At 36.2% G+C, this 7,998-nt stretch overlaps 1 pseudogene; it reads right to left on the bottom strand.

Moving 5' to 3' along the window:
- Positions 1-748: 748 nt before the first annotated feature.
- LOC148190921 (uncharacterized) lies at positions 749-2,374 on the bottom strand (annotated as a pseudogene).
- Positions 2,375-7,998: the final 5,624 nt, after the last annotated feature.

The raw sequence follows: 7,998 nt of genomic DNA, 5'->3' as shown, positions 1-7,998 counted from the left end.
AAAAAAAAACAAAAAGAGCAAATTATCAAAAGTAGTATTTTAGTCTCACCCTAAAATCTACCTCAGGCCAAGCTTTATGAAGATCCCAGACTAACATCATAGGACAACACATATCATATCTTCCCTCACTAGTGCAATCAAGGGAAAGTGCAATCAAGGGAAACGACAACAGTTAATTTCACCCATAGACAACGGTTCCTGAATCGAGACATATACAGGCGAGACAAAAAGTCTACCCTTTTATGCTTCGGTTGTTAACCGAGGCAAAAAGATCTAAGATTTCATCTCGATTCAAATGAAACTGAGGCAGTAGGTTTTTTATTTTTTTTGGAAGGACTTTACGCCTCAGTTCCTTATGAACTGATGCATTATCTTCCTAATACAAATTAAGATTCTGCTTCCAGATCTTTCAATTCCAGCAGACTCCGAAAGTCGGTTCAACATCTTCTTTAATATCCAAATCAAAATCTGGTTCAGTCTACAACACATCTACCCAGGGAACCAACCATGCTGTCAAGAAATGCACGAATGAAATAATGATTATATTGTCCTTCTATACTAAAAATCATATCGTTAAAAATCAAATCACCCTCTCTACTTTGGAATGAAAGACCCTCCACACATATTATCATATAAACAAGTCATTACATTGTAATCTGCACTCATACAACATAATAACTTATAATACCATCAATCCTAGTTGTTTAATATTTGGTTAATTCACTTACCCAGTATATACCACAACATGTTCATTTCTATACCATAACCTGTCAAACAACATGCAACAAAGTCAGAGAAAGGATTCTGCATTTTAATAACATCGAATTGGACATGAATGAGAAACAAAAAACTCATCTTACACTGTGCAAGTTAAGAAGCTTCCCATTTGTTAGCTTCTCAATTATGAGCAACCCTGTTTCCTGCACCAGTCTAGCCTTGTCTTCCTCTTGAAAATACATTTAGAATATAAAAATGGAAACAACTATAATATATTATGATTGAGATGTATGTCCAAACTTATAGTGGGGTATGGCCATTTAGAATGTGCTTGCCCCAACTTTTCAAAAGGGATGTGGTGTCCCTTGGAAACTTCCCTGCTCGTCTCTTTCATAGAATTTCTTCTCTTATGTCCACAATCTTCTCCTTGTAACAAACCTTTTAAGACTTTCATCATCAGATATGGGCTTCCTCCAACTCCTCTCAGTGCGACTTTTAGGCAAAGCAGCTCATCCTCCTCCATTCCAAGACCCAAAACCCCTCTTCACAAAGGCATCACCTTCATCTGCCTCCTTAATCCCTTTAGGTTTCTCCACATTCCCATCCCCCCTTCATTGGACACCGACAGAGACCAATGTTGCAGAACAAGCCTTAGTCTTCCTCCACCAGCACCAACACTTTAGCTACTAAAGTTGGATTCACCCTTCTTCTTGTTCCAGTCATTTGAATCAACACCACCGCTGGAGCCAAACCCAATAACCTTCCTCTCTCTCTCAAACCCTCCACTGTTGGAGGCGAATCGTCTCTCCGACGACACAAAGCTCTTATTTGAAACCCAACTCTCTGATTCGTTAGCGCGCAACTACAAATCGAAGAACCCTCCTCTATCCCTCTCCCTCCTCTCAAACCCTCCCGAAGGTTTCTTTGCCGCCGCCCAATTATCACTCTCGTTAGCACGAGCAGGGGGAAGCTCGCGATTGGAATCCCTAGCCCCAAAGGAACCATTTCTCCTGAACTCGTCAGATACCCTAGACAAACCCAGAAGGGAATTCGACGAGCCACCCAACTTTCGCCGGAGACAATGGAGGCATCAATGGTGGACGAACTATGGCAGCACAACAGTGGACACAACAAGCAACCTGCAAGAGAAACCAGACCGCGAAGTGGAGATTTCTTTGCGCAAGAGAAATGGAGGACGCGAGGGCTATGCGTTTGGTGGTGGAGGTCGCAAGGGAAGAAGACGAACGAGGAGGCGCACGCTAGGGAAGAAGAAAACTATGTAGGGTTTCAGAAATTTGAACGAGCTACTACCTCGGCTCAATAAATAACTGAGACAGTAATAACACTACTAACTCGGTTCATCTACTAATCGATGCTAAAAAGAGCTAAAAAAAATTCAGAGGGTTTTATGCTTCGATTTCGTAAATAACCGAGGCAATAAAGTGCATAGACTTCGGCTCCAAGTAAACCGAGGCATATAAATTCACCTTAATTATAAAAATGCAGCGCGTTTTAATGTACTTCGGTTTTGTAAAAACCAAGGCGTATTAGGCATGTCAAAAGACTGTTTTTTTACTAGTGCCTACAAAGTTAAGAAAGAAACACATCAATAATATACATTTTAGAGGCTACATTATTAAGGTTATTTTACCTGCATGACCTCTTACATGAGAACAAATATAATACTAAAATATCAAAACCACATCAGTACTCAACCTGAGGAATTGAGAGAACATATTAGACTCTTGCCAACAATCCTCTACACGTTAAAATCATTAATAAAAATTATTCTAATAATGACTTTTATGCATACAATATATGACATGCAACAATAAAGAATAAAAAAACTTTACAAAATTGCAAAAGCTAACACATAGTACAGGTACCAAGACAATAATGGAAAAAGCATTTGAGCAACACCTTCTATACACACAGAGACGAGAAAGAGAAAAGAAAACTAAGAGCGAGAGTGGTGAGGGAACCAACAAAGTAAAGCAACAAAGAAAAGACGCATAGAGGCGAGAAAGAACGTGAAAAAAAAAGAACAACGAGAATGGTGAAGGAACCAACAAAGAGAAACAAACAAAAAAGAACACACCTTGGTGCTCTTAACCAACCGGAAGTAAACCTCTTTACTAAACAATGAAGATAGCAAGTCAATGGATATTCCAAAGCATTTCTTCTCTTGGTTCTAACAAAGCATCTAAAAAGGTCATACATAATCTCCCCTTCAAACTATTATTACAGATAATTTCTTTTGGCTCTAACAAAGCATGTGAAGCTAGTTATTTTACTATTTTTCACTACATTTTTAGTTATGAAGCTTGTTTGGCATAAGACATTAGATGCATCTAAGCACTAGACACATTTTAGCATCTAATTTTGGCTATAATAGAGCATGTGAAAACGCCATACATAATCTCCCCTTCAAACTATTATTACAAGTAATTTCTTTGGTCTATCATGTTTATGCTATTGTCAATCATAGTTGAAAATCATGGTTTTAGATTGTGTTCTGTTTTTTCCTTGTTACGGTGCATTATTCATCTTCTCTCATCATTTCATACCTGTTTAACCCATTGCATGCATTAATTGCATTAGGATTTAACAAAACATACAACATACATGTTTCTGCACAAGGCACTAGTACAATTGTATGAAATGAGGTTCAATAATGTGATTTTTAGCCCTGAATATGTTACTAGCATTTAGCTTCATTCTCTATACACAAATGTCATTTTAAGTTTGTTTCAATCACTACATGTGCATGAACACTCTAGAATCTCATAATATGTCTTCAAACAAAAAAAAGAAGCTGTAAAATTTGCCCGCTTTGGTTTGTAAGCTTAAATTTTAGTTCTTACATCTTATTGCATTTTTTGATTGCATAATTAGATTTGTTAGGGTAGAGTAGATTCGTTGCAAGCATTAACTCGAAAATAAATAGGAATTCTTGTTAAACTTCCATCAAATAGATTCTAAAAATACACATGACACCAAACATAGTACCAAAATATAAAACCACACCAGTACTAAAATAAAGGTGATGAGAGAACATAATAGAATTGTGCCAACAATCCTCTACCACTACTAGAAATATGCTTATTACCGAAGGATTAACACCGACGGTCTTTTTTGTCTTTCGGTAATTGGGCAGTGACAATACCGAAGGAATGCGCCCTTCGGTAAGGTTTGGATTTCACTATCCTATTCTCTATTTCACAAATTCATTTTATTGTGAAAGCTTCTCTCCCCCGTTGCCCCCTCGCCCTCCACCCCCAAAAAAAAACCTCTCAACCCTAATCTCACTCGTTCAATGGTGGCCATTTTTTCGCACTTTCCGCTTTCGAGACTGCCGCAGCCTGTGTGGAGCTCTACGGCCTCGCCTTCAGCGGCGTTTCCATGCTCGGGAATGACATCTTTGAAACGGATGCCATGGTGAAGCAGGACACGGGGTTCGGGTCCGGCAGAACACGGGGTTCGGGTCCGGCACGAAGAAGGCGAAGGTCTGCGATGAGTTCGAAGAGAGGGTGGTCCAGGTGAGGAGGGTGACGAAGGTTGTTAAGGGAGGGAAGCAGTTGCGCTTCAGAGCTGTCGTCATTGTCGGCGACAAGAAGGGCCAAGTCGGCGTCGGAGTTAGCAAGGCCAAGGAAGTCGTCGCCGCCGTTCAGAAGTCCGCCTCCAATGCCAGGAGGAACATCGTGAAGATGCCAATGACTAAGTACTCCACTTTTCCCCACAGGTACTTTCTCGAACTTATGTTACCCTACACTGTATTTATGAACTGTTTGTTTTGGGTACCCATTTATGCTGTTATGATAATCTGCAAGTGTCTTTTGAATCCAAGATTGAATTGATGAGGTTTGTTATAATTAATTATGAAATAAAAATGAAATTGACTTTGCATATGTATGAGTTAAAAGTAAAAATTTGTAATTGGAGTCTGAGATTGAGATTGAGATTGAGATTGAGTTTGAGTTTGCACTTGGAAGAATGGGAGTTCAGCAAAAGCTCATTTCTTTCTTCTTTCATTCTTCTCTTGTATTCATCATGTTTCCCCTTGTTGGTTCATCACAAGAGCACCATAAAATTACAAGCAGCCCTTCAAGAACCAAAGATAATAACCACATCAAATTCCATATTCTGAACTTTTATTCAAGAAAGTTAGCAGCATAATCTATTCATTTTTTCCCTCTTGCCTAATTTCCAATCTTGCAAGTTAAATCCTTTGTTTATTAAATGTGAGTTCTGTCTCTGAAGCTAACTCTTTTTCTTCTGTGATTGGTTAAGATGAGTCCAAGACTATCAAACAAAGAGCTTGTGGGCTTCGAATGCGGTTCTTGATGCCTGTTGGTATACTTGCAATTAGACTATCAAACAAAGAGGAGAATTCAAGAAGGCATAGAATTGTGTTCTATGTTCATTCAATTTTACAGGCAAGTATATCTAAGTCCACATTACATCACAACTCCAAATCAAATGTAATAATTGATTGTTTCTACTGTAAAAGCAGGCTAAATTTTATGCCTTCCTATATCATATCCACATTAGATTGTTTAGAGAAAAGTTACTGAAAGCAGAAACTGAATCTAATAGAACTAGATTTAAAGTTCCAGACAATTCAAGTAGAACCTTATTCATACTTGTTAAAATTCAATTATGACTTTGATGGTAGTTTCATGTTCAAATTATTTTGCATGAAACAATTGCAGCTATTTTTGTTAAAGTACTATATATTCACGTTTGAAACATGTCATTGCAAGGTGATTTCCTTTGTTTTCTGGGAGCCATCGAAAAGGCTGTCTATGTGTATTTACTGGATGTGTATAATTTGTGTTTCTATTTTGCAATTCTATAACATCTCCAAGAACAGTAAGATTGAGAGAATTCTTTTGAGGAAATACTCCCATCTGATGGCTGATTGATGTTTTTGCCCGCCCTTATCTTCTAGGTGATTTGGGACTAGAGAAAAAGGGATTTTTCCACTTATCTTCCAGGTGATTTGGGACTACTGCAAACACTCCCCATACTGTTTACCTTATTTCCAAATAGCCACCCTTAACCTTCAAATCTGGATGAAAGGCCTTTATCTCTCTGAAGCTTGTAAATATCTCCGAAGCTGTTCATTATGACTTTCTCATATTGATTAATACATATGATGGTCTTGAATTTGTCCACGTTATTTAAAAAAAATCCTCATTTTATTTCTTTTTTAAAAAATTATTATAGTTTCTATTTTTTTGCATGTAAAAAATAGATATAAGGTATTCATTTTTCTATATTTTTCTATAAAATAACATGGACAAATTAGAGATTGTAATAAGTATTAGCAGGCAAAAGGATCTCTTAGTAAGTTTTAGAACACTTAAGGGCCTCTCACCTGATGTTAAAATTAAGGTGACTCATTCAAAATAATTGCAGGTGGTGTCAATGCATTTTCTCACTTGAAATCAGACCCACCAATATATATATATATATATATATATATATATATATATATATATATATATTAATCTCACATTTATCATATAGGTTCTCCTCTTGTTCTTCTTCTAAGGATTTTCTTAAATAAACGTCTATATATTAATCTCACATAAATTACTTTTTTGCAAACATAATATTAATTACTTCTGGGAAATAAACGTCTATATATGTTTAGTTTACACGTGTTATATATATATATATATAAAATTAAGATTTTTCAAGCGTGGATTGTCAACAATACACTAAACCAAAACAGCTAAACAAAACATTGCAGATAATTACCGAAGGCTTTCGCCCTTCGGTAATTACCGAAGAGCAAAGGCCGTCGGTAATGGTTAGCGACAAGGGATTTACCAACGGTCATCTGACCGTCGCTAAGCCGTCGGTAATGTCTTATTACCGACGGCTTTTGGATGTTTCCGAAGGATTATGGCCGTCGATAATGGCCTTCTTTACTGTAGTGTACACATTAAAATCATTAATAAAAACTATTCTAATAACAAATTTATGCATACGATACATGACATGGAGCAACAGAAAATAAAAAAAAATTTGCAAAATTGCAAAAGCTAACACATAGTACAAGTATTGGGACAACAATGGAAAAATCATTTGAAGGACACTTTCTATACGCACAACGGCGAGAAAGAAAAAAAAACAAACAAGAGTGGTGAGGGAACCAGCAAAGAAAAGCAACAAAGAAAAGATGGACGAAGGTGAGAAAGAACGAGAAAAATAAATAAACGAGAGTGGTGAGAGAACCAACAAAGAAGAGCAGCAAAGTAAAGAATATACATTGGTGCTCTTAATAAACCTATGATCGGAAGTCAAGTTCTTCACTAAAAAATGAGGATGACAAGTCGATGGATATTGCAAAACATTTCTTCTCTCGACATCAAATTTCTTTTGGCTCTAACAAAGCATGTGAAAAGGCCATACAAAATCTCCCCTTCAAATTATTATTACATGTAATTTCTTTTGACTTTAACAGTGTATGTGAAACATGTAATTTTACTATTTTTCATTAAATTTTTAGCTGTGAAGCTTGTTGGGCATAAGACATTAGATGCATCTAAGCACTAGACACATTTTAGCAAGTAGTTTTGGCTATAACAAAGCACGTGAAAAGATCATACATAATATCCCATTCAAACCATTATTACAAAAAAATTGTTTTTTCTTACACATTTATTCATAGTGTAAATCATGGTTTTAGATTGTGTACTTTTCTTGCTTTGTTAGGTTGCATTGTTCATCTTCTCCCATCATTCTAATAATGACTTTTATGCATTGTCATGAATATGTTTCTAGCATTTAGCTTACATTCTCCATGCATAGATGTCATTTTAAGTTTTTTTCAATCACTACATGTGCAAGAACACTCTAGAATCACATAATCTATCTTGAAACCTAAAAAAGGAGCTATAACATCTGTTCACTTAGGTTTTTAAGCATGAATTTTAGTTATTGCACCTTGTTGCATTTTCTGATTGCATAATTAGATTTGTTGGGGGTATAATAAATTAATTGCATGCATTAACTCGTAAATAAATATGAAGTCTTGTTACATTTCCATCAAAAGATTATGAAAATACTCATTCCACGTCATTTTTGATATTCATTCCTTTTACATGACACAAAAAATAATACCAAAATATAAAACCACATCAGTACTGAAACAGAGGTGATGAGAAAACATATTAGACTTGTGCCAACTATCCTCTACACGTTAAAATCATTAAAAAAATTATTCTAATAATGTCTTTTATGCATACGATACATGACATGCAGCAATAG

This window comes from Vigna umbellata, chromosome 11, assembly GCF_029865625.1.
Source record: "Vigna umbellata cultivar VRB3 chromosome 11, Vumbellata_1.0, whole genome shotgun sequence".
NCBI classification, from domain to species: Eukaryota; Viridiplantae; Streptophyta; class Magnoliopsida; order Fabales; family Fabaceae; genus Vigna; species Vigna umbellata.
This window is presented reverse-complemented; position numbering and strand designations above follow the sequence as displayed.